We start from the raw sequence: 25,315 nt of genomic DNA on the forward strand, positions 1-25,315 counted from the left end.
TATATATATGTATATATATATATATATATATATATATATTAGGGGTGCAACGATACACAAAATTCACGGTTCGGTTCGGTTCGGTACTTTGGTGTCACGGTTCGATATTTTTTCGATACAAAAAAATGTTCATGCCTTTTTAATTTGTCATTTATTAAAATTATAAATATATATTTTAACTCAAAAGTACAGTTTTTAAATTTAACCCTAACCCTTGTGCGTGTTTTTTATTTTGACAGCGAATGCGCACCTGCGGACCACTTATGTGCAGCCCTGGTTATTTAGCTCGTCATATCGCAGCCACAGAAATTCTTTTGTCCATGAAACCATAAAGCTGCACTTTCTTTTTGCCTTATAGTCTGATTTGTCATAACTTCTCCGTTTTGTGGTAAGCTTTTCTTTGGCTGTCACTTCTTCACCCTGACCTGTCTTATTTGGCTCAGCAGAACTGAAATGCTTTTACACACTCACTCACATAAGCTCAGCGATTCTCTGCGCGATCAACCTCTCACATGTTTAAGCTTGCTGCGGGAGATTTCACTTGTCATGTTTGCATAGTAAGCTAACGATTAATAAGACGATGTCAGAGGAATTGGTGCACAAATTATCATCACTCACAGATCAGTACTGTCGCTCTCTATACACAGTTCGCACGATTGCAAAGTGAAAGCAAAAAAACAAGCGCAAATTCAAACGCGACTTCAATATGTCACATATTGACAGTGGCTCACCGATGCCAATGACATAATTACCCAGCTACATTTCTGAAAGAATGCAAAAGCATTGACATATATTTTTCCTTCCTACAATAGCCCGACGGGCAGGGCAGAGATAGATTTTGGTAGCCCGACTGAAAAAAAATCGCTAGCCCCAGGACGTCGGGCTAACGATATTGCAAGCCCTGTATCTGATTGAGGAATCACTCATCTTTGGAAAAGAGAGTTTATTACGGAGAAATGTCTCTTTCCAAAATACAAGCTATACTATCCGCTTCTTCTGGGCTATATTCTCAGCAGCATAAAGAGAATCATGTGCTAACAGCTGTCTAAATGACTCGGCTAAAGTTAGTAGCATGCTTGTTGTTTTTGTCTTTGCACTAGGATGATGTCGGCGTAAATGTGCAGTCATATTCGTTGTGTTCCCACTAGTGCTTTCAGGTTGATCTCGTTGAAATGACCTTAACGCCACAACACCGCCGATCGCCCCGTGCATGGGGCTAGACAGCCAACACATTAACGAGCTAACTGCGCTAACACACTAGTTCCCACCCATGTAATTGAGCATTGCGTGGCACATCCAACATACTGTTTTACTTTAGTTCATGACTCGCTTACCTTCAGGGTCATACGTCACATGAAAACCAAAATAATTCCAAACGCCAGATCTGAATGTTGCAAGGAGAGCTTAACTTCTGTCTTGCTAGCTTGCCCTGCGCTCTTCCTTCTGACTATGCTGTCTGTGTTGAGCGCTCAGTGGATCTGCGCTCGACAGTGCAGCCTAGGCGGAGGAGTCGAACGCAGATTCACTGAGCGCTCAACACAGACAGCATAGTCAGAAGAAAAGTTGATAAAATAAATTACAAATGTTGTATTGTTCGATACATATGCGTACCGAACCGAAAGCACTGTATCGAACGGTTCAATATCGATACGAATATCATTGCACCCCTAATATATATATACATATATATATATATATATATATATATATATATATATATATATATATATACTGAACAAAAATATAAACGCAACACTTTTGTTTTTGCTCCCATTCCCCATGGGATGGACGTAGAGACCTAAAATTCATTCCAGATACACAATATAACCATCCCTCCCAAACAGTGGTCACAAATCAGTCCAAATGTGTGGTAGTGGGCACATCTGCCATATTGAGATAATCCATCCCACCTCACAGGTGTGCCACATCAGGATGCTGATCTGACATCATGAGTAGTGCACAGGTGTACCTCAGACTGCCCACAACAAAAGGCCACCCTGGAATGTGCAGTTTTGTCTCACAGCAAAATGCCACAGATGCCACAAGCAATGAGGGAGCGTGCAATTGGCATGCTGACAGCAGGAATGTCAACCAGATCTGTCACCCGTGCATTGAATGTTCATTTCTCAACCATAAGCCGTCTCCACAGGTGTTTCAGAGAATATGGCAGCACATCCAACCGGCCTCACAACCGCAGACCTCGTATAACCACACCAGCCCAGGACCTCCACATCCAGCAGGTTCACCTCCAAGATCGTCTGAGACCAGCCACCCAGACAGCTGCTGCAACAATTGGTTTGCACAACCAAACAATTTCTGCACAAACTGTCAGAAACCGTCTCAGGGACGCTCAACTGCATGCCCGTCGTCCTCATCGGGGTCTTGACCTGACTCCAGCTCGTCGCCGTAACAGACTTGTGTGGGCAAATGCTCACATTCGATGGCGTCTGGCACGTTGGAGAGGTGTGCGCTTCACGGATGAATCATGGTTCACATTGTTCAGGGCAGACGGCAGCTGAGAATGTCCCAGTTCTTGCATGGCCAGCATACTCACCGGACATGTCACCCATTGAGCATGTTCGGGATGTGCTTGACCGGCGTATACGACAGCGTGTACCAGTTCCCACGAATATCCAACAACCTCGCACAGCCATTGAAGTGGAGTGGACCAACATTCCACAGGCCACAATTGACAATCTGATAGACTCCATGCGACGATGTGTTGCACTGCATGAGGCAAATGGTGGTCACACCAGATACTGACCGGTTCTGGGTCCCCAGACCTCCAATAGCGCAAAAAACTGCACATTCCAGGGTGGCCTTTTGTTGTGGGCAGTCTGAGGTACACCTGTGCACTACTCATAATGTCAGATCAGCATCCTGATGTGGCACACCTGTGAAGTGGGATGGATTATCTCAATATGGCAGATGTGCCCACTACCACACATTTGGACTGATTTGTGACCACTGTTTGGAAGGGATGGTTATATTGTGTATCTGGAATGAATTTTAGGTCTCTACGTCCATCCCATGGGGAATGGGAGCAGTAACAAAGGTGTTGCGTTTATATTTTTGTTGAGTGTATATATATCTCCATACATACGTATATACACATACGCACATATACACATTTTCAATAACCCCAGTAACACCTCAAAGGATACACAATCTACACACATATATATATATATATATATATATATATATATATATATATATATATATATATATATATATATATATATATATATATATATATATATATATATATGTATCCACCCATAACAACATACCCGGGCACCCGCACACACATGAAAATATTGGACAAGAACACCCTATCAAATCTCTACCTTTTCCCTGTACCCTGTAAAAACCATATCCTTAAACCGCTTTTTAAACTGCGCCATGCTTGGACATTGCTTCATATCTTTACTTAGTCTGTTCCACAGCTTCACTCCACACACAGAGATGCAAAAACTTTTTAATGTTGTACGGATACGAGGATGTTTTAAATTTAATTCCCCCCTCAAATTGTATCCCCGTTCCCTTTTAGAAAACAGTTTTAGAATATTGTCAGGAAGCAGGTTATTTATTGCTTTATATATAATTTGTGCAGTGAGAAAATGAACCAGATCTGTGAATTTTAGAATTTTTGATTTTAAGAATAGTGGATTTGTATGATCTCTGTAACCAGTTTTATGGATTATCCTTAAGGCCCTATTTTGTAATATAAAGATTGATGATAGCGAACATTTGTAAGTATTGCCCCAAACCTCTGCACAGTAATTCAAATACGGTGCAATCAGGGAACAATAGAGAATGTGGAGTGATTTGTGGTCCAGAATGTGTTTTACTTTACTCAAGATTGAGACACTTCTTGAAATTTTGTTATGTATATGATTTATATGAGACTTCCAGTTTAATTTATCATCTATAATCACACCAAGAAACTTATGTTCAAGTACTCTTTCAATTTCCACACCATCTACATGAATCTGCACTTGTGCATTTCTAAGGGAATTCCCAAATAAGATAATTTTAGTTTTACTTAGATTTAGCGATAGTTTGTTCCTGTTAAACCATTTTTTAATTTTGCACATTTCTGAAGTAATTGTATCCAGCAGCTCCTTTAGATTCCCCCCAGAACAAAAAATATTTGTGTCATCTGCAAATAATACTAATTTTAATATATCAGATGCCTTACAAATATCATTTATATAAATAATAAATAATTTTGGACCCAGTACAGAGCCCTGTGGAACACCACAAGCAATGTCCAAGCATGATGAGGAATGGACACCCAGCTTCACAAATTGTTTCCTGTCACTTAAATAATTTTTCACCCATTGCAGTACAACCCCCCTGATCCCGTACCGTTCCAATTTATTAATTAATATGTCATGATTGATTGTGTCGAATGCTTTCTTGAGATCCAGAAATACTCCAGCTGCATACTGTTTCTGATAGCATTCGTAATCTCCTCAATTGATTCGATTAATGCCAGAGATGTTGATCTTTTTGATCTGAATCCATATTGACTGTCAGAGAGTAATTTATATGTATCTAAGAATTTTTCTAATCGTTTATTAAACAGGTTTTCTAGGATTTTGGAGAATTGTGGTAGTAAAGAAACAGGCCTATAATTTGTGAAGTGGCGTCTATCCCCGTTTTATACAGCGGCACAACTTTAGCTATTTTCATTTTGTTTGGCACTTTTCCCGTCTGAAATGATAAGTTGCAAATATATGTTAGAGGTCCTACAATTCCTTCAATGACCTTCTTGACGATTTTCATGTCAATATCGTTACAATCAGTACATGTTTTATATTTACACATGTGTACAATGTCAATTATTTCTTTTTCCTCCACTGATGTGAGGAACATTGAGTTAGGGTTCCTATCAATCCGGTTTTCACTACAGTCTACTGATGGCAGTGACTCAGGAATTTGTTCTGCCAGTTTTGGTCCAATATTTACAAAATAATGATTAAAGCTGTTGACCTTATCAGCAGTGTTTTCCATAATATTGCCATTGTCGATAAAGTATTCAGGATAACTTTGTTGTCCAGAATTATTTTTAATGATACAAGTGGGCTGAATCTAGTCATTACCTCTGTTAGCAAGAGGAAACACGTCCTTCACAGGACAACTTTTTATTTGTTGAATACTTTTATTTGAACCAACACAGCTGATTCAAATGGCTAAATTACCTCCTCAACATGTCTTGAAGTTCTCCAGGGGGCTGGTAATGAACTAATCATTTGATTCAGGTGTGTTGACCCAGGGTGAGATCTAAAAGACACCGGCCCTCGAGGCCTGGCGTTGCCTACCCCTGATATAGACAGTGCTTGAAGCAGTTATGACCTTCTTGCCATATTGGCAGAATAAATGACCTGGAAGCTGTTGCACTGTCTGCACCTGTAAACTCCAGGACACGTTTACAAACAATTTTCGTTGTTATTTGCGCTGCAGCTGCAGGTTAGGGTGGAGTTACTGTGTGTGTGTTTACAAGTAGTTTTAAACCTTGTGATCCACAAAACAGCATAACAGTAAAAGAAGAATTGACTGCGTTACAGTCAGTGCGGGAGCGGCGGCTTTGCTCGTGCGCGATTCATTTGCAGTTTGGACGCACGTGAACATCTCCTGCCCTGATAGCGGCTGGAGGAGGACTATCCTCCGCCTGTGAGCGCTTTGGCACGAGCGATGTGCCCACGGCAGCACCCGCTGCTTGTTGATAGTAAGAGCAACAAGCGCTTTCACGTCAAAAGTCGTCATAAATAAGCCTCCAATAACACCAGAAAAAGTCGCCAGATTTGTCGCTAGTCGCTTTTTAGAAAAAAAAAAAAACGACGCTAAGGGGGGTTTGAAAACTCTCTAAATATAGCGACAAAATCGCTAAGTTGGCAACACTGTTTTCAGGGTATTTAAAAAAATTCAAAACAAAACAAAACCGTGCATCTCAATGTGTATTCTCTGAGCATGCGCAGAATTACGCACAGCTGTCATGTGATCCTGTGATCGAACAAAGGATCAAAGGCTCAAAGAGCGCTGACGTCAAATTCGCAGCCACGAAAGTCTATAAATAGGGATCAGAAGCAGCAATTTTAAAATCAGTTTGTTCACAGCCTTCAAACATTCGACCAGAGATACATTTGGAAATATTTCTAAGCCTTTTCAGAGTCACTGTGCACAGGCTCCAACATGCTTCCACAAAAACGCCAACAAACACAAAAAGATTATGCTGCCTGTCCTTTGTGTTCTGGCTGGCCAATCTCTCCAGGAGAAATGACCACGGATGGTGTCTTATCAGTCCAAAGAGCATTACATGAAAGTCAGAAGGAAAAATCTGACCTACATTACAAAATTAAACAAATTGAAGAAGAGAAGCTTCAACTAGAGGAAAAGTGCAGACAACTGGAAGCACGAAATAAAGACCTGGAAGAAAAACAGCAACGCCAGCCTGATATAGAAATGATCAATGAGGGCTCGGGAGTGAAGTTTGATGAAGGACGAGAGAAGATCTTTTCTCGTTTTCTTTCATCAGGAACACAGAGTGCTGAATTAAAAGAAACATCTGCCCAGCTTCAACGAAAGAAAGCTAATATTGAGGAGATACAGTGGGATCTCCAAAACATTGAGAAACAGAATCAGGTGCTTCGAGGAAAGCTCAATGAAGTGGAGAAAACAATTGAAAAAATCCACCAACAGAAGACTGAACAGGAAATACAAATGCAGGACGAACTCAAAGCCATGCAGAACTTGTACAACGATCTGATAGTCAGGTTTGGTGTAACAAAGTGCAAAAATGAAGAGCTTCTTGAAGAAAAAAAGCAACAGGAAGAAGAAAAACGTATTATCCAGGACTTTGAGAGAAGGCATCTAGAATTGCAAGAATTTTATAATAAAGAATATGACGAAACACTTAAACTGCAAAGAGAAAAGGAAATACAAATGCAGGACAAACTCAAAGCCACACAGAAATTGTACAACGATCTGATAGTCAGGTTTGGTAAAACAAAGTGCAAAAAGAAAAAGCTTCTTGAAGAAAAAAAGCAACAGAACAAAGAAAAACGTATTCTCCGGGACCTTGAGAGAAGGAATCTAGAATTGCTAGAATTTTGTAATGAAACACCTGAACTGCAAAGAGAAAAGGAAATACTGGAAAAACGATGTTCAAAGATGCAGCGTAGGATTGATGGAATGAAGAGGAAACACTCAGCGGTCATTAAGGAGATGTTGTTGAAGTCCAATGACTTGAAGAGCCAAATAATTGAAATGCAGGCACAAAAGCAACAACAAGAGAAAATACATGAAGACCTGACAGAAAAGCTTAGAAAAAAACAAGAAACTTTAAAAGAAATGGAGCAAAGATGCCAGCAACTCGAGCAGCAGAATGCAGAAACAAATGATCAATTGAGAACCCTTATCCTGGAGAACGAGCTCATGGAAAAATACCTGAAAAAGAAGAAAAAAGGCTGGTTCTGCCGCTTATTCAGATGATTTAGCCTCGTCCTCCTCCACCTGTGATCCATCTTACTTTTCACCTCTCCTGTCCCCCCTAACACATATTCTCCACCTTCTTCATCTTTTTTCTTTTTTCACCCTCCCCCCCAAACCAGTCCCAGCAGTTGACTGTCCCCTCCTGAGCCTGGTTCTGCTGGAGGTTTCCCTGCCTCGGAACCACCTCCTGATGTGGTCCCGACACAGGAGAATCTTGGTCTTCAACCTGAAGAGCTTGATTGTCCTGTCTCAGAACCATCTCCTGACGTGGCTCCGACTAGTGGTTCATGGCGTCATGGTGCCAAACGCCTACTTAAAATAGGTTTAGGTGTTGCCGCAGTAGGCCTTATTATACCTGCAGCTTACTGGGGCTTTTCAATGCTTAACAGTGATTGCCTGTTTAACTCTGTCTATGGCCTCCTTGAGCCATATTGCCACCTTGGTGATGGATTAGTTCCCTTTTAAAGACTAGTAATGATGGACTGCTTTTCATCCACAGTCCAGAAAACCATACGTTGTTCATGTTAGACAACGTGCGCAACATTTAGCTAACTTGTGCTCTCATTTTTCTTTTCTTTTGCCTCTCACCCCCCAACCAGTCGCGACAGATGGCTGCCCCTTCCTGAGCCTGGTTCTGTCAAAGGTTTCTTCCTGTTTAAAGGGAGTTTTTCCTTTCCACTGTGCCTAGTGCTTGCTCACAGGGGATCATTTGATTGTTGGGGTTTAATTTGTTAAAAAACACAACAAATTAGGTGAGGGGTTCACATAATAGAGAGCACGACAAAAACTACAAATTTTTAAAAAATTTGTTAGTTGCAAATCAAAATAAAGACAACAATTTCTGAAAAACATCTCTTACGGCTCTGTTTATTTGCTTAAATGAACACTTGTATTTTTTGTCATAGAAGAATATACATTGTCTTAAGTATTTAATAATTTTAAATTTAGCCCTGCACTCCATGAGATAAACTGAGATGAGATAAACTGTGGCACAGACGGCTGTCGGCCTGGCGAGGGAGAGTTCCTCTTTAACCTCCAGACGGAACCCAGTTTGTTACTCGCAGCATCGCAAAATTAGACACAGCAATTTCTTAGAGTCTGGTTTAAGTCCTGAAATGACATCTCCTTACCTGTCACGGTTCTGGGTCAGTTTGAGCCAGTATTTTGAGTTGTTATGTTTTGGTGTGTTTTTGCATTATGGATTGTTTTCTTATTCTCTTGTGGTGCTTTTGTTGGTTATGATGATGATGATTATTAATCTATGTTTTAGTTATTCTTGTTTAGGGATTAGTTCTTAGGTTTTGTGTTCTCATGTTTTTTGCTGGTTTAGTTCAGTGTCTAGTCTGTCTCTCTCTGTCCAGTCCGTGTCTTAGTTTAGTGTTAGTTTAGTGTGTATTGTTTTCCTGTTTCCTGTTTTCCATTCCCTGATTACTTCCCTGTGTATATTAGCCCTGTGTTTGCCCTTGCTCAGTGCCGCATCGTACCATCGGATGTGTGTTTTATACTGTAGTCAATATTTTCGTGTTCACTACCCTTGTTCAGTTCATGTTTTAATTTCTCCAGCAATAAAGCTGAGGTTTTGAGTTACAATTCTGTGTTTGAGTCCTGCATTTGGATCCTCATCTCTGCCTGCCCGCACACAGAGCCCTCTATTTAAAATCCAACTCTTACCTGAACTCTCCTGCCTTTCTGTCTCTCTTGCTGCCTTGTAACGCACCATCCCCCTTTTGACATTAGATAATGGTAAATCAAACCTGCACTGCAGAGAGGTTGGCATGACAGGAAGTCGAGATGATAACGATAGACCAGCCTTCAAACTAAGACGCGTGATGTTGAAGGATATAAAAAAAACAACAACAGCAATAGAATAATATTAAACACAAAGTGAACCCGTCTTCCTTCATTAAATAGGTTCTTTTAGATGTTAAGGAGGAATTGACTTAACCAGGCTGGCGGAGAATGAAGACAACCGGACACCTGCAGCAGATGGGGGAATCAGTGAACTTTTATTGAGACAGAGACAACCTCTCAAAAACAGCTCACATCAAGAGATTCCCAATATTTTCTGTGAGGATGGGTATATATTCTCTAAAACCTAAGGAGGGGGTTGTGAGGAAAGTGCTGCATTAGCAGAAAAACAACTCCATAAAAGGAAAGCGGCCTTGAGTGTTCTAGTCTCTTCGCTTGCAGATATCTTTCGCCTGCAGGATGAGGCGATCGCTTCTTATCGCTCTCAAGGCCAAAGTCGTGAGCACACAGTTGCACAGTAACTTTAAAGCTGTGAGCACATTTTTATTACACAGTTGCACAGTAACTTTAAAGCTGAACAATATTTAAAGCTGAATAATGTTTGATCAGATTATATTTTCTTCAAATCCCCCTTTTGACCCATCTTAAATGGGTCAACACACAAAAATAAGTAACAATCAAAGGAACACAGAGACGTGTCGAAGCCTGGCTCGAAAAACTCCTCGGGTCTTTTCATTTGTCTTTATCTGTCATTGCAGATGAGGAGAAAAGAGTCCAGGCACCACCCTGCCCAGGGGTCGGCTGCAAGCAGTCTCGGTTCCCGATGAAAGCAGTAACAGCTGTCCTGCACACACGGATACAACGAGTTAGTGCAACCAGGGTAGTGACACAAAATCAACAGTTCCTGTAACTCAGCAACCAAAAAGCATAAGTAATGATAAAAATGTGGAGAGTACAGAGTATACTATAAAAATGAGAGATATAAACGTGAAAATGTGAAAGAATAAATCAACCGTAAAATAAACTCAGAACGGTAACTGCTACGGACATTCAAAAGTGAATATGGTAAAACGTGAGGAAGGGGTGTGGAATAAAACAATTCATATCCATTGGTGGGAGTACACATTCGCTCAGGCTTAAGTCCGGAGACCCTGAGAACATCGCTTAACCCTCACAACCCGACCAGACACAGTTCAACCAGATATATCCTTCAAGAGGAAGTGGGTGAGGGAAACAATTAATAACAAACCTAATACAAAACACCACAGAGAAACAACCATTCTAGAAGAATTTAAACAAGAGAAAGACGATAATGTTCGTCGCCCTCACGATCAGGATTATGCCAATGGGAATGAGACCCAGGGCCAGGAAGCAAACAAAGACGCAACATCTTTGCCTGCCTGTCATTTCAGGGGGAAAGGGCCAAGACATGTTTACTTAGCTTGGATGTCGTCTAATAGAGGATGATGGGGCACAGAAAGGTGGTCCAGTTCCCCCCACCTCGCCAAGGGCGTGTTCTAGGAGTTAAAGAGCAACAACCTGCAATCTGTACCAAAAAATCTTCATAGTCCCACCGGAAAATCATAAGAGTAATAAACGATTCAGCTCAACAGACAAGTATCATGTTCAGGTTTCTCCAATCATTAAATCACTATTATTGCCACAATTTGCTTTATTCACCCTTTGGGCAATGTTATTCCAAGAGAGAGAGAGAGAGAGAGAGAGAGAGAGAGAGAGAGAGCGAGAGAGAGAGAGAGAGAGAGAGAGAGAGAGAGCCCCTAATGGCCAGTTAGTGGGCTCTAGGTCAAACTGTCCCCAAATTTGTTATTTGTTATTATTACTTGTTTTCATGTCACTTGTCTGTTTTCTACTGCACCCCTCTCACCAAAGCAAAGCAAACATTAGCAGCACATTGACCGTAGTCAGGCATCCTCATTCCATAGGTGCTATAAAACATTTCCTGTAAATACAGTGTAATAGCATCCCCAACTCCTAACCCATAAACACCGTTTCTTCACACATCCGCCCAGAAATCCTGTAATAGAAAAACATTAAAACTGTAACCCTGTAGGGAAGAAAATGTAAATGGTAACGCTGCGCAGTTACCTCTGTAAGCAACACAAGACACAAAAATGACATTTACAGGTTCACTCATCCTCGAATATTTTGTCATCCTTCTACTCCTGTAAAAGAAACCCACATAAATTCATCCACCCTTTTATCCTATCTAGGTGGAGGTGGTTAACCTTGAGTCATGGTCAAGTCTTGTCATCTTTTACCAGTCAGTCCGTTTGTTTTTATTCCCAGTCTTTCATCCATTCATCCGTTCTTTGCTGATAGTGAAACCTGTCGTCGCATCTAGTTTCCACACTCAGCAAAATGACGTCATCTCAAAAAGAAACAAGAACTTGAGTTTGGATTACCTCGCTGAATCCTTTTTTAAACAGGGACTCTCGTTTCTAATTGTCCCCACAAGTGTTTCCTCCAGAACCCATTTCAATGCGGAGAAACTCACTTACAACAATTTTCTCGCCGACGTGTAATGCTTGTAACTTCCGATGTGCAGATCTGCTTAAAGAAAAGATTCACAAACAAAAATCAGTAAATATAAAACAAAATAAAATGAAAAATAACAAAAACAAAATGCAGACGCCCGGGTCTTAGGACTTGTCACTGAATATTCTTCCCATCAATAAAAATACCAACCTAAACCTACACAGAGTCAAATCAACACCACCTCAACCTTTTCATATTCATAAACCTATATGTTTTGCGTTCGTGAAACAAAATTGAACCATTAAGTAAGTTGAGCTCTTGAAATGTTTTAATTCTCTTAATTCTGCCAGTTTATTTCAACACTTATTCAATGACTTTTATTCAACTGCTACTTGGTCACTCGACTTTTACCTGTTCAAATTGCCTAGGGTTCAACAAAGTCTAGATCCCCGTTATCATGAAACTTGAACGGTGTACGATGATTTACTTACAGTAATTTAGAATCATCACTCAACCTAGCTCTACTACTGGCACTGCGTGACTTTTCTCACACTGGAAACCAGAATTTAGTACAGAACTTTAATGCCTCAGGCAATCGCGTTCAAGGGCTGCCCCCCCTTCTCTTCTTCTTTGTCCGTGTGTTCCTCCTTTATTAAATCTCCATCACAATGACGTGGCGCTCTGAAATAAAACTCACACTGTTAATTCCTCGTTTTCACTCTGCACCACTGCTCAGAGTGTTTTCTTTTCTTTTTAGTGTAGAGTAAACAATTAAGTCGAGGCCTTAAGCCCCAGATATCTCGCACGGGCATCATTTTCATAACCAAACCGCTCCGGACTCTGCTCCCCAGACCACACAAATGCCCTCTGGGCTTATTATTATAGCAAATTCTGTATTTGACTTTGTTGTGTGCAGCATTGAGCCTTTGTCAGTAAAGCATTCTTCATTGCAGCAGCTAGAGCATTGTGTGTCACTTCTTAGTAAATTAAATCAACATTTTGATTTTAGTGCATGGGTATGTATCAGTTTTTACTCCCTCAACAAGTGCATAAGTGTTCATGTGTGTGTTTCCCTTCATTCTAAGTAGGCGCATGCAGAAGTGTGTGTTCGTGTGTTGGTATATGTTTGTGTTCATCACCTTCCTGTTCTGTAGTTTAGGTAAACCAGCGGCCTGACGCATGGCCTAGGGTCCTCCCCTCCTCTTTGGGTCTGTTTTCATCCGTTGTTGCAGCTGCCTGCATCTTCCTTACTTTGCTCCACGGCCTTCTGCAGCTCTGCTGTTCGGCTCTTCTCAGAGGTCAGCATCCTTCTGCTCACCGTCCCTTTTCCTCCGGGCTTAATGCGCGTCTCGTCACAGCTCTGTCAGCTGACGCAGCCTGGGAATTTCCCCCGTGTAGTGAAACGGGCTTTAGGTTTAGTGCTCTCCGTCTCTGCTGCATGAGATCACTCTTTTGCAGCACTGTTGACATCCTCAAGTTGTTGTTGTGAGTCCAGCTGCTGTGGCCTTCAGGGGTCAAAGGGTCAAAGATGGTCGCGGAGAGGGCAACGATGGTAGAGGGGAGGGTAGGAGTCCAGGTCAGCTTCGGCTCTCAGAAAAAACAAAAACAAAACAAAACAGGCGAACAGGAAAATGATGTTGTGTTGGCTGTGCTGTGTTGGCTGTGTTATCCCGAGAGGGGAGAAACAACGAGATCTCGTCTCCCCCCTTTTTTTTTTTTTTTTTTTTTTTTTTTTTTTTTTCTCCATATAATCAACTCATAACCCCTCAAGTTGACAGGACAACACAGGTACGTGTTAAAATTCTTAAGATCCTGTTTAGAAACCTAAAAAGGAATTTCCTATCATTCAGTAGTCATTTGTCTTAAACAATCAACAAAAACATGTCCCAAGTCGACCCTTTTAACCACTAAATTTGTCGTGTCCTCACTTAATCCTCAGACCAGTGTCTTTGTCTTTTGACGTTACGTTGTTGTCCTGCAACCCAAAGCGTTTAATTGTCAGTAATGTATGAACTATATCATTTAAAAACAGGTGTATGTTAAGTGTCGCTACTTTAACCTTGCATGTACGTGCACATGTATGTAAGCTGTTTCTTCATTGCATGTATGGGTGCGTCTGTATATGGGTTACTTTAACTTTTTCTCAAACGAGGCATTTCTCTAACACGCACATGTGTCTGTTCCTCACCCTTCTCATATCTTTCTCTGGTTGTGTGTGGTTTTATTTGTTTCAGTGATTTACCAGGAACATCTTTTCCTTTTCTCCATGTCTTCCGCCAGAGGTTAACACTGGTGAGATTCAGGGACACAGCACCCAGAGCAGGTCAGCGAGAAAAACCCGCCTCAAACTACATTCTCTCTTTTTTGTTTTACCGGGAGGGGTGAGGACAACTCTGGTGTCCAGCCGTGAATTTTAGCCAAAGCTTGGCCTGTCTTCTGCTGCCGTACTCAGGCTTCCAGGTTAAGAAAAAACACCTGTATGAAGACACTAAACATACATTTAGTATTTGTATAAACATAACTGCCTAAATCATTGAACTCTTGAGGAGGGTGTATTTCAGAATCAGAATCAAAATCAAAAACTTTATTGTCATTGTCATGAGACCGACGACATTAAGAATGGTCCCTGATCATTGCATCATCCCTAGTAATATCAAATATAAAAAAACAATAAAATTCAATCAATAAAATAGATAGAATACTTAAAATACTAAGTATTCCCACCGTCATGCTTCAGACCGTGCATAGATTAACACAAGAGTGGCATGGTGGACATTTTTGTAGTATTCAGATGTGTTATTGCAGTTGGATAACAGCTGTGTTTGAGTCTATTAGTCCTTGCTCTGATTGCCCTGTACCGTCTGCCTTAGGGCAACAGTTCGAACAGGGAGTGGCCAGGATGTGAGGTGTCTTTTATGATGTTTTGGGCCTTTTTAAAACAGTGGGCGTTGTTTGACTCTTTACTAACTTTAAAACCCCACCATAACAATTTCTCACTGACAAACTTCTATGCATCCATTTAAACATGCGAAGCCAGCACAAAATCACACACATACCCCTACAGCAAAGCTTTAACATAACCACAATGCAACTCCTCCCTTAAACGGGAGAAATCACCCTGAATCAACCAACTCTATATAAAACGTCAAACAAAGATAAACCACAAACATTTCTACACTTCTGTGTCTTCCACGCAGCACAATAGGCAGAAAAACACCGATTACTCACAGTCTACAACAAAAGAAAAACCTGCTCTTTTCACAACTCTCACAGCTAAAGTCAAAACTCTTACCCAGTGCCTCTGAAATAATAAAAAATCACCAAATACTCGATTACTCTTTTCACTCGCTCCCTCTCACTCCCTTCTTCCTCATACAGCATACACGCTCGCTCCCGCGGACCCGCTCGGCCCCGCGGGCTCACTCGGCCCCCACCTTTTTCCTCTCACAGAGACAGAGAGAGACCCTTTTCCTTTTTTTTTTATTTCTCCAGCACACATACACACACAGAATCCCAACTGAGAGAAAGAGGGAGAGAAGAGAAAAGAGTTGTAGAGAGGAAGTTTTTTAGCAGGAGTTTCAGATCTAACAGATTTATACAACTTATTTACACACACCGGTAATTTATGTTCTATTTATTGATTTTAAAGGAGAATTTGGGCCAGCTGGGTTTCTGCCTCTGTTAGGCACTAACAGCTGGGGCGCTGCTTTAAAGGTGAGTCAGCACTGAAATATCCCTTCAGGTGTTACCAAGCTTCTACCAAACCGGAGTCTGGCGGGTAACCTTGCCTAGAGCTTCCTGATAGGGGTGCTAGTTGGTTGTCACCTTGTTCACACGTCTCATTCACACTTCATACATTACCTGCAGTCACTCATTACCCTCCTTATGTATGTAATAAATGTGTAAAAAAAATTCTATGTGTGGTGTATTATTTTAACCAAAAGAGGAACCTAGTTCCTTTAATTGTGTAATCTGTGAACAACGGAGAACCAAACTGTCCTGCCCAGTGTTCCACAGCAAGCATTCAGCGTGTATTTATGTGTGTCCAATATCAAACAGAACATCAAAACATTTAAAACACTAAAATCATCGGGGTTTTAAGAAGAGATCCGTTTTCTCCTATTGATCAAAGGGACCCCTCCTATGGACTCCAACCAGTACTTCTCTTTTTTAAGTTTTAGAGGATCTTTTCTAATAAAGTCCTCTGGGCCTTCCTAACCCTTCTGTAGTTTAGAGAATATTACTAAAAAATATTCTCAAGGCCTTTAACCTTTTAATTTGTTTAGAAAGGCGTTACTAATAAACCCTTTCAAGGTCCCAGACCTGCTGAGGTATTTATCCGACACCGGAGAGCGACCCGTCGGCCGCAACCGTGGTCAGACCTCAGTTCACTCTTATCTTTATTCACTTATTCACTTATTTCTTATTCACTTATCTCTTATTCACTTGTCTGATTCTCAGCAAGCCTTAAGTAAGCCAGACAATTTTGGTTATGAATTACTAGGAGTTTGGACACTAAGTATTTTTATAATGTTCAATATAGCAGAAATAAAAGGTCTGCTTACCTTGTTTTTGTGTGCACACAGCTTTTGTCCAAACTCCGTTCACTCAGACCACGGCCGATGTCCTCCCACCCGTTCCAGTTTGGCCTGGAGCGGATCCTGTTCCGTGACGCCAATTGAAGGATATAAAAAAAAACAACAACAGCAATAGAATAATATTAAACACAAAGTGAACCCGTCTTCCTTCATTAAATAGGTTCTTTTAGATGTTAAGGAGGAATTGACTTAACCAGGCTGGCGGAGAATGAAGACAACCGGACACCTGCAGCAGATGGGGGAATCAGTGAACTTTTATTGAGACAGAGACAACCTCTCAAAAACAGCTCACATCAAGAGATTCCCAATATTTTCTGTGAGGATGGGTATATATTCTCTAAAACCTAAGGAGGGGGTTGTGAGGAAAGTGCTGCATTAGCAGAAAAACAACTCCATAAAAGGAAAGCGGCCTTGAGTGTTCTAGTCTCTTCGCTTGCAGATATCTTTCGCCTGCAGGATGAGGCGATCGCTTCTTATCGCTCTCAAGGCCAAAGTCGTGAGCACACAGTTGCACAGTAACTTTAAAGCTGTGAGCACATTTTTATTACACAGTTGCACAGTAACTTTAAAGCTGAACAATATTTAAAGCTGAATAATGTTTGATCAGATTATATTTTCTTCAATGTATAAAAGTCTTTCTACTGAGTAAAGGACAGTTTGAGTGTCCTGCTGGCACCATGCACTGTCTTCACAAGTTTCTTCTTTGTTTTCTACCATGTCTACAAGGCATCAGTGTGAACATCAAATATACCTGATTTATCTTACGGCTGTAAACGGCACACTAACTTTATCATCTTCTTTTTTTTTTATTTACCAGAGTTTTCAACAGGAATTTTTCATGGAACAAAAGCTCTGGACAACTCGATACCCTACATGGGATCAGTTCAGAATAACAAGGGTCAACATGTCTGTGGAGAATTCCTCATCACTGAAGACTTTGTGCTCACTGCTGCACACTGTGACCGGTTGTGAGTTAGATTTCCTGTTCATGAAGTTCATCCAAAAACAAACTTTTTCAAACTTGTGTTTATTGATCAGATCACTCTAAGTTATTGATAAGGCAGATGTTATTTCGAGGGAAAATAAAACACAATTAAGTGCAATAGCATCAAATAAAAATGACCTTTGACTTCTGACAGCCGTTGGTTACAGCAATGCTGACATTAACCTGCTTGTGACGATTGCCTAATGAGAAATAAAGATATCAGTTTAAAATTGTTGACATTTTTAATTCCCTCTCAATGATTACTCACACAGTGACCGCACACACTGATCATCCCAAAGTAAAGATTGAGAGAAAATGAAATCCATGAAGGATACAAAAACACTGAACATGCTAATGACATCATTGAAAGCAGCATCAGTTTCATGTGATGTATTTGTAGAATAATTATATTTTTAAAAGAGTTTTTACATGAAAATGTGTTTCTATTTTTTACTTCATGTTGTGTCTCCAGTTGTGTGTGAACGTTCGATTAGTTCACAGAGTACAAACAATTCAGCCTCCACGTGCTGAAATAAACCTAAAAGAAAATCAAGTGTGTCAGGTGGCTGGATGGGGAAAAACTGAAACTGATGGTGAACCTGTTGATGAGCCGACGGTGGTGGACGTGTCTGCCATTGAACCAAAGGTCTGTAAGAAACAATGGCCTGGTCTTCCTGCCGGTGTTTCCTGTGCAGGTGGATATGGAACAACCAAAGGATTCTGTCAGGTATGTTTTCTGTGATTTCAGTGGAAACTTGTGTTCTGTTAACAAATGTATAAAAAAAAAAAGAATATAATCTGACATATTAAAATCCTCACAGGGTGAGGTAATACCAGGATGCTCTGTAGAATCTTGACCACTTTGTCATGGGAATTGATCCGCTGCTGACCGCAAGGCACTGCAGTGGAGACGTTTGACTTCAGATGTTTGGTGTAAAACCAAAGCTCTCAGGAGAATTCTCGTATACTGTAACTCTACATGAGTACAGTAATGGAGTATTTTTACTTTGTCGCATCATTGATTAACATAATTCAACGTTTTAACATAATTTATTTTAAAAGAATTTTGTCTGTGTGCGTGATGCTGTGCGAAGCGTCCTGCATTAGAAACAATGGAAAACTTTCCACGTCTCTCATTTTCAGCGTCTCGTTTGATTTTTGATGCAGTACGCTCATTTGGCCACACAGCGGCGCTGCTGACTTGTTAAATAGCTCAGCAGAAACATTTCAAATTTTATTCAGCATTCGTTTCGTGTCTTATTATGAAAACGCCTCATGCGTGACCTCATCAGAAGCTCAAATGCTATTACGGCAGCCATAAGTGACGCCCATATCAGGAGCGACCAGTTTCTGGTCAGGCTCTGGTGTGCTGGATTCAAAAGCCAGCCAGCCCTCATAGAACCCCATGTTAAAAAGTTCAGTTTCTCAGCATCAAGCTAAAGTAAGGGTTTTGTTCTGAATCAACATTAACGTTTAAGAGATGGATGGACTAAAAAATATGGACCATGGAAGAAAATTGAGAACAGTTAAAACATTTATTTTATCTTAAAATATCTGAATAACTGGAGCTGCTTTTATTTGCACTCATTTATCAAAAAAGAGGAAACACATTAGCAGAGGAAAAGTCATTTTCAAAGCATTTTAAACAATGAAAAGTCCTTGTGAAATCTGAGGTAACATACAACTAAACCATCGGAAAATTAAATTGATGACTGCTCACTATACGGCTGAATGTATGAAATGCTTCAATGATAAATTTAAAAAAAAAGACAGAATTTATGAACTCAAGGATAATCATACATATAACAATTACAGCTGTAACCATTAGTACACACATCAAGTTCAAATGATGTCCATTTCAAAGTAATTGCTGGAAAGGACATTGTCGAACCCGGTACAAAATTCAGGATAAGAACTGTAAGTAAATGGCACTTCAAGGGTAGCTCCACAGGTATGAGCAACAGGCCTTCTGTTGAGCCCAGTTTCAGCATTAAAGCACACACAAATTTTGTCAACACAGATCACAGAAGATCCTGTGCAGAAGTGCAGGATTTTTTCAGCTTTGGTTCATCAGTGTTTTTGACATAACGCTGAAGATGGTTAAAGGTTGTCTGTTCTCCCTGAGACAGTATCAATTTTGTTGTTTCAAATAGCTGCACTACTCTTTTGCCTGTGGCCTTCTTTGTCTCATACAGAGACAACACACTTTCCTTGTCTGACAGTTTCAGCTGCAGACGTGCCATGGGTGTGGAGAAGCAATCCATTATATACTTTGGCTCTTGGAGAATGGCCTTATGAGCCATTGTTTCAATGGCAGGATGCATGTTGTTCTTAGGTGATGGGAAGTGGGAACCCATCCTTGTAGAAAAGGTGAAGCAGGTCCTCTTCATCATTTTCATCCAATGTGCCTTTTAGAACTTTCTCAACAGCTGATCTCTCAACAGGAGGGAGATAGTTGAGAAACGATGTACGGTAATCAGAATGTCTACATCAACTGATGCCTTTTGACAGCCTCACAGGAAAGACACCATGATCTAGTAAGCCTTTTCACCCATATCTGCCCAACTGCTTGCCTTTTAGCCTCACAAAAGTCTGGCCTCAGCCTTGGAACTCGTTCAGTTTCACCTTCACACTGTTCCAAAAATTGCTCCCAAAATGCAGTGTAAACCTCCCTTGACACCCCAGCGTCATCAACAGCATTTTCATTTACAAAGTTCAACTTTAAAGTCACATTCATTATGCTACTGTCCATAAATACAGTCAAAAGATCATCAACAACCTTTATCCTGCCAATTGATACACGTAGGGGGCTCTGTGGATCTCCTGAATTTGATGGGGAAAGTTGGTTGCTTGAATCTAAAGGCAAACCTTGTGCGATGATATTCAGTCCATGGTCCTGGGTACAAGAAAAAACATGCACTTTCCATAAGAAATGTAAATGAATTATACAGATTCTAAAATATCAATGTTCTGAATATGTTTGAAATTTATTTGTGCAAGTACTGCAGTAATTGACAGCAGACACATTAACCCTTCAAGTTCATGAGACTCTTCTTCAATCTTTTACCTTAGCCTATTAAAAATCATGAATGTTCTTAAAAAGTCTACAAAATATGTCAATAGATTTTAAGACATTGAAAAAAGATACACCTCTTTATTTTCAGCCTACATGTCTCACTTACAAGAGTAAAAGGATGTATTACAGTGGCGTCCACGTTACCATGGTAACGGCACAGCCAGATAACTTTATGAAATTTCAAAACATATGTGCACTTAACCAGTTATGTTAATTAACCTGAACATATTTACAAGAGTTAACATTAAAGGCTTGCATATACAACAAGTGTTTTTCAACAAGTTACTCGCCTTCTCAACCCCGGTGTTTTATGCTGTCTTGTTCTTTGACTTACGGAATTTTATACGTACTTTGTCTTGATGCATCTGTATGATGTCCTCTTGTGGGACCTCTCTTGACCGCAGGAAATGTTCTAAATCCTCCTCCATTTCTGCTCCGTACCGTACCGCACCCTTCAACAGAACCGCCATCAAAAAGTAGCAGGATCTTTTGCGGACGCTCGCAAAACTTTTGCAAGATCCCGAGTAACTTTTGCGAGCGCTCGCAAAAGTTCTTCTCATTTTTTTCTCCCATGTCCCTTGCGGGGCTCCGTACTGTACCATACGAATAATAGGGCTTCGGAGTTGACGTCACGCCGCAATGCATTGTGGGAGCGCGGCGGCATTTTCGGGGTCTACGAATCAAATCAAACACACTGTGTTGGAACGACGATTACAAGATGCTTAAAAGAGAATGGACTGTATAGAGACCGATTGCGTCCAGAGGCGAAGCGGCGGTACTTGCAGAAAATAGCGTGCATTGGAAATGTGGACCCGTATGAAATACGGCCGTGGAGTAGAAACCCTGAAGACCAACCGCTATTGACGTAGCCTGATATATTTCATACCTTATCTGTGGAGTCAGCGCGTACAAGTCGTCATTCAATCAAAGGTAAGTCAGCTCGAGTACAGCGAGTGAAATGCGTTTGATTTCCCTGCAAACATTCCGATTACTGCAGCATAAATTCATTCATGAGGGGAAATTACAGTGAGAACATGTGGAGACTGTTAGGTGGATAACATAGTGAGTTCAGTGCATTGATGAGACACTGTCCTGAAGGATTTAGTTATTCTCTATGGTTAAAGAAATTGCAATGATTTATTAATGTTTATTATAAATAATTCTAATTATACATCTTGCTTCCATATTTGTATCTTGTGTCACTAAAAATACATTTTATTTTAGTTTTATACTTTGATTAATGACCTGCAGAATCTCCTTAACATATTAAGTGATTCATAATTGTCACTTTATGCTTTCTCCATCTCTAAAGTGATGACATCCTTGCATTACATACTTTAGGTTCATTTTCTGCAGGCAGGTTTCTGACAGAACAGACAGATTTAGACTATAACATGCAGCGCTCTATAGATGGACACATAAAGAAATGAAAAATTACATGTATGTGCTAACTTTCTTGACACTGTTACATTTATGATAAAGTAGATTAAACACATTTGTGTCGGCCTTGGCTCATAGTTCTTGTCTTTAAATGAACTTTGTCTGTGTGTGTTTCAGGTGCTGCGCTCTAAGACTGAATGAACCAGCATTGCAGCCATGGGTCACTGTGAGCATCACAGGGAAGGTTGAAGCCGCCCGCTGCACCTGTATGGCCGGAGTCGCAGAGACCTGCACCCACGTCGCTGCTCTTCTGTCTAAAGTAGACGGAACAGTGTTGATCCGTGGCACAAGGACTGTTACAGATGAACCTGCATACTGGGTTTTGCCTGGTAATAATACCAAGATACACCCAGAGGTTGGCCATAAGATAGACGACTTCTCTTCAGCTGCCCAAAAAAGGCTCTTGATCAAAACATAAACAGACCATCTGTAGTGACAGGTAAAAGGAGCCGTCCTCAAAAAAGAAAACCCCACCTGCTACTGTGGAGGAGTTGTCACTGCTATAATGCCATCATGTTTTATCTAGGGGTCTAGATGTATGCCTGTAGTGCACTGCTGTGTAAATAATTTGCATTTACTGAATATGTACTGACTGAGTCCCACTGTTCAAAAGTTGAATAAAGAAACTAAATTATTTTGCCTTTTTTTTTTTTTAATTAAAACCACTTTATAGAACATCACATCAGTAACAGTGTAGAATCCATGTCATTTACAGTTTACAAATGACAAAATGTTTACACCAAATCATGAGTGTTTACATGATATCACCCACTACTAACATTACTTTATTTACTGTATCTTTTGAAAAAATAACAGCACAAGACTTAAGAACATTTAACAGGAGCAGGTTTCATTCTTCTCTGGTTTTATTATCACACTGTTCACCAAACGCAGCAAACCTTCACCATCTTATCCAGAAGGGTCACCTCTTCACCCTCACATGGAAGAAGTAATCTGATTGGCATGGTGGTTTGTTTGAAGCAGGTCCCTCGTGTAGCGCTGGAAACCAGTCATGTTTCATCCATTTCATCGGCTGGTTTGCTGCAATAATGCCAAATAATTAGCAACTCTATAAATAGACGGTAGTTCTGCAAAATCACTCAGTAGGATGTTTGTTCTAATTTGCTATGAGCTCAGAGCGCATCGAAAATGAAACTAATAGGCTATAAAGAGAGATATGAACATATTTAGAACTTACCGGAATGAAAATGTCTGGAGCACCAACAGATATTTGGAGATGGAAGAGAGCTGCACGTCAGCTCATCTCACAGCTGCTATCCAGGCTAGACCCCCGTGACATCACGCTCCGAAGCCCTATATGACCGACCATACAGCAAACATTTGCTTGGCCTGCTAATGTGACGCCTCGACCAAAAATCCTGGCCACGCCCCCTGCTGTGACATCACGTTCCAAAGAATCAAAGGATCAAAGGCTCAAAGAGCGCTGACGTCAAATTCGCAGCCACGAAAGTCTATAAATACCCCCTCTTCACCGTTGCAAACACAGTTTTACTTGGAACATTTTCAGAAACAGCGAGTTGTGTTTAGCAAACCAGAAACCTTTCAGAAAGGGACTATTTTAAAGTTAAATAATTAAGCACACGTATTTTTCTTTCGACACGTTGCATTAAGCTTTTAAAGAAATGTCACGAGAAATAGTCAATAATTCACAGTCTGACAGAGCGATTCCAGCGGAATCAATCGAACTATGTGGGTTAGTGGAGAGAGAAATATCGGAGCCTAGGGACCTTCAAATGAAAATACAAGAACTCCAGTTGGAGTTAAGCACCCTAAAGCGCGAAAAGAAATATTACAAAAAGAATTACTATCGCTTTAAAAATGAGCGTGAACAAATGAGTACAGATGTGCATGACAGGAATGTCCACTTTAGGGAAAGCATGGTTGAGCTTGAAGAAGTGACTCAACAGTCAGATAACATCCAAGCTCTAATTGTTGCAGAGAATAAAAATTTGCAAGCAGAGGTTAGAACCTTTCGGATGATGCTCCATGAATTTCAGGAAAAGGAAGCATCTCTGCTTGAGCAGAACAGCAACATTGTTGCTGAGTTGTCTCAGATTGAAAGGGAGAGAAATGAACAGAAGAAAGAGAACGCACATCTCAAGGAAGCGTTAGTGAGACTTGAGCACCAAGTGGGAGAAGCTCACCATAAAATATCAAAAAAAGAAGAGATAATAGAAAAACAGAATAGAGAAATAGATCACAAGACTGAACAGATAGTTGAGCTGAAAAAAGAAATCTGTACTCTTCAGCGTCGGGTGAGACAGGCTCTGGATGACAAACAGTCACAGGTGGAATCTCTGGAGGCTAAATTGCAGGAACAGGTTAAAGCCGTTCAAATGATGCACTGTGACTTTCAGGAAAAGGAAGAATATCTCCTTAAGGAGAACAGCAGCATTGCTGCTGAGATAAACAAATTAAAAACAGCAAACACAAATCTCAAGAAACGTTTACAAAATCTTGAGTATCAAGAAAAGACAACAGAAAGTCTGACACTGCAAATATTTTGGCTGAAAGAAAAAGTCAAAGAGCAAAATTTCAAGATTGTTCATAACGAAGATCTCATAGATGAACTTTATGAACATCTTAAAATGAAAAGAGAAATAATTAATAATCTTCAGGATGAGCTGAGAAGGGAGGAGGAAGAAGAAATATTAGCTGCTGTTCACAACATCACTGGTGAACCTCTGCAGCTGGAGAATCTTGCTCCTGAACCCGAGGAGCTTTTTTTTCCTGCCTTGGAACCACCTCCTGATGTGGTCCCGACACAGGAGAATCTTGGTCTTCAACCTGAAGAGCTTGATTGTCCTGTCTCAGAACCATCTCCTGACGTGGCTCCGACTAGTGGTTCATGGCGTCATGGTGCCAAACGCCTACTTAAAATAGGTTTAGGTGTTGCCGCAGTAGGCCTTATTATACCTGCAGCTTACTGGGGCTTTTCAATGCTTAACAGTGATTGCCTATTTAACTCTGTCTATGGCCTCCTTGAGCCATATTGCCACCTTGGTGATGGATTAGGTCCCTTTTAAAGACTAGTAATGATGGACTGCTTTTCATCCACAGTCCAGAAAACCATACGTTGTTCATGTTAGACAACGTGCGCAACATTTAGCTAACTTGTGCTCTCATTTTTCTTTTCTTTTGCCTCTCACCCCCCAACCAGTCGCGACAGATGGCTGCCCCTTCCTGAGCCTGGTTCTGTCAAAGGTTTCTTCCTGTTTAAAGGGAGTTTTTCCTTTCCACTGTGCCTAGTGCTTGCTCACAGGGGATCATTTGATTGTTAGGGTTTAATTTGTTAAAAAACACAACAAATTAGGTGAGGGGTTCACATAATAGAGAGCACGACAAAAACTACAAATTTTTAAAAAATTTGTTAGTTGCAAATCAAAATAAAGACAACAATTTCTGAAAAACATCTCTTACGGCTCTGTTTATTTGCTTAAATGAACACTT

General features: G+C 40.6%; 4 long non-coding RNA genes across 4 annotated transcripts in view; 2 read left to right on the forward strand and 2 right to left on the reverse strand.

The window, feature by feature from the left end:
* The window catches only part of LOC145430214 (uncharacterized), a 30,626-nt gene extending 13,068 nt beyond the window's left edge, over window positions 1–17,558 (forward strand). The window contains exon 3 of the long non-coding RNA XR_013910680.1: window positions 17,161–17,558. This is a non-coding gene — a long non-coding RNA (uncharacterized LOC145430214). The remainder of the gene's footprint in view (window positions 1–17,160) is intronic.
* Window positions 9,488–16,978, reverse strand: LOC145430211 (uncharacterized). Its single transcript, XR_013910677.1, has 2 exons — window positions 16,538–16,978; window positions 9,488–16,406 (listed from the first exon to the last, which is right to left on the reverse strand). It is a non-coding gene; the product is annotated as an uncharacterized LOC145430211 (long non-coding RNA).
* Window positions 17,559–18,849: 1,291 nt separating the features above from the next.
* On the reverse strand, window positions 18,850–21,005 carry LOC145430213 (uncharacterized). Its single transcript, XR_013910679.1, has 2 exons — window positions 20,755–21,005; window positions 18,850–20,224 (listed from the first exon to the last, which is right to left on the reverse strand). It is a non-coding gene; the product is annotated as an uncharacterized LOC145430213 (long non-coding RNA).
* An 8-nt stretch (window positions 21,006–21,013) lies between these two features.
* LOC145430212 (uncharacterized) lies at window positions 21,014–22,478 on the forward strand. The gene is made up of 2 exons (XR_013910678.1): window positions 21,014–21,334; window positions 21,962–22,478. It is a non-coding gene; the product is annotated as an uncharacterized LOC145430212 (long non-coding RNA).
* The last annotated feature ends 2,837 nt before the right edge of the window (window positions 22,479–25,315 follow it).

Source organism: Astatotilapia calliptera, chromosome 7 (genome assembly GCF_964374335.1).
Source record: "Astatotilapia calliptera chromosome 7, fAstCal68.1, whole genome shotgun sequence".
Lineage (NCBI taxonomy): Eukaryota > Metazoa > Chordata > Actinopteri > Cichliformes > Cichlidae > Astatotilapia > Astatotilapia calliptera.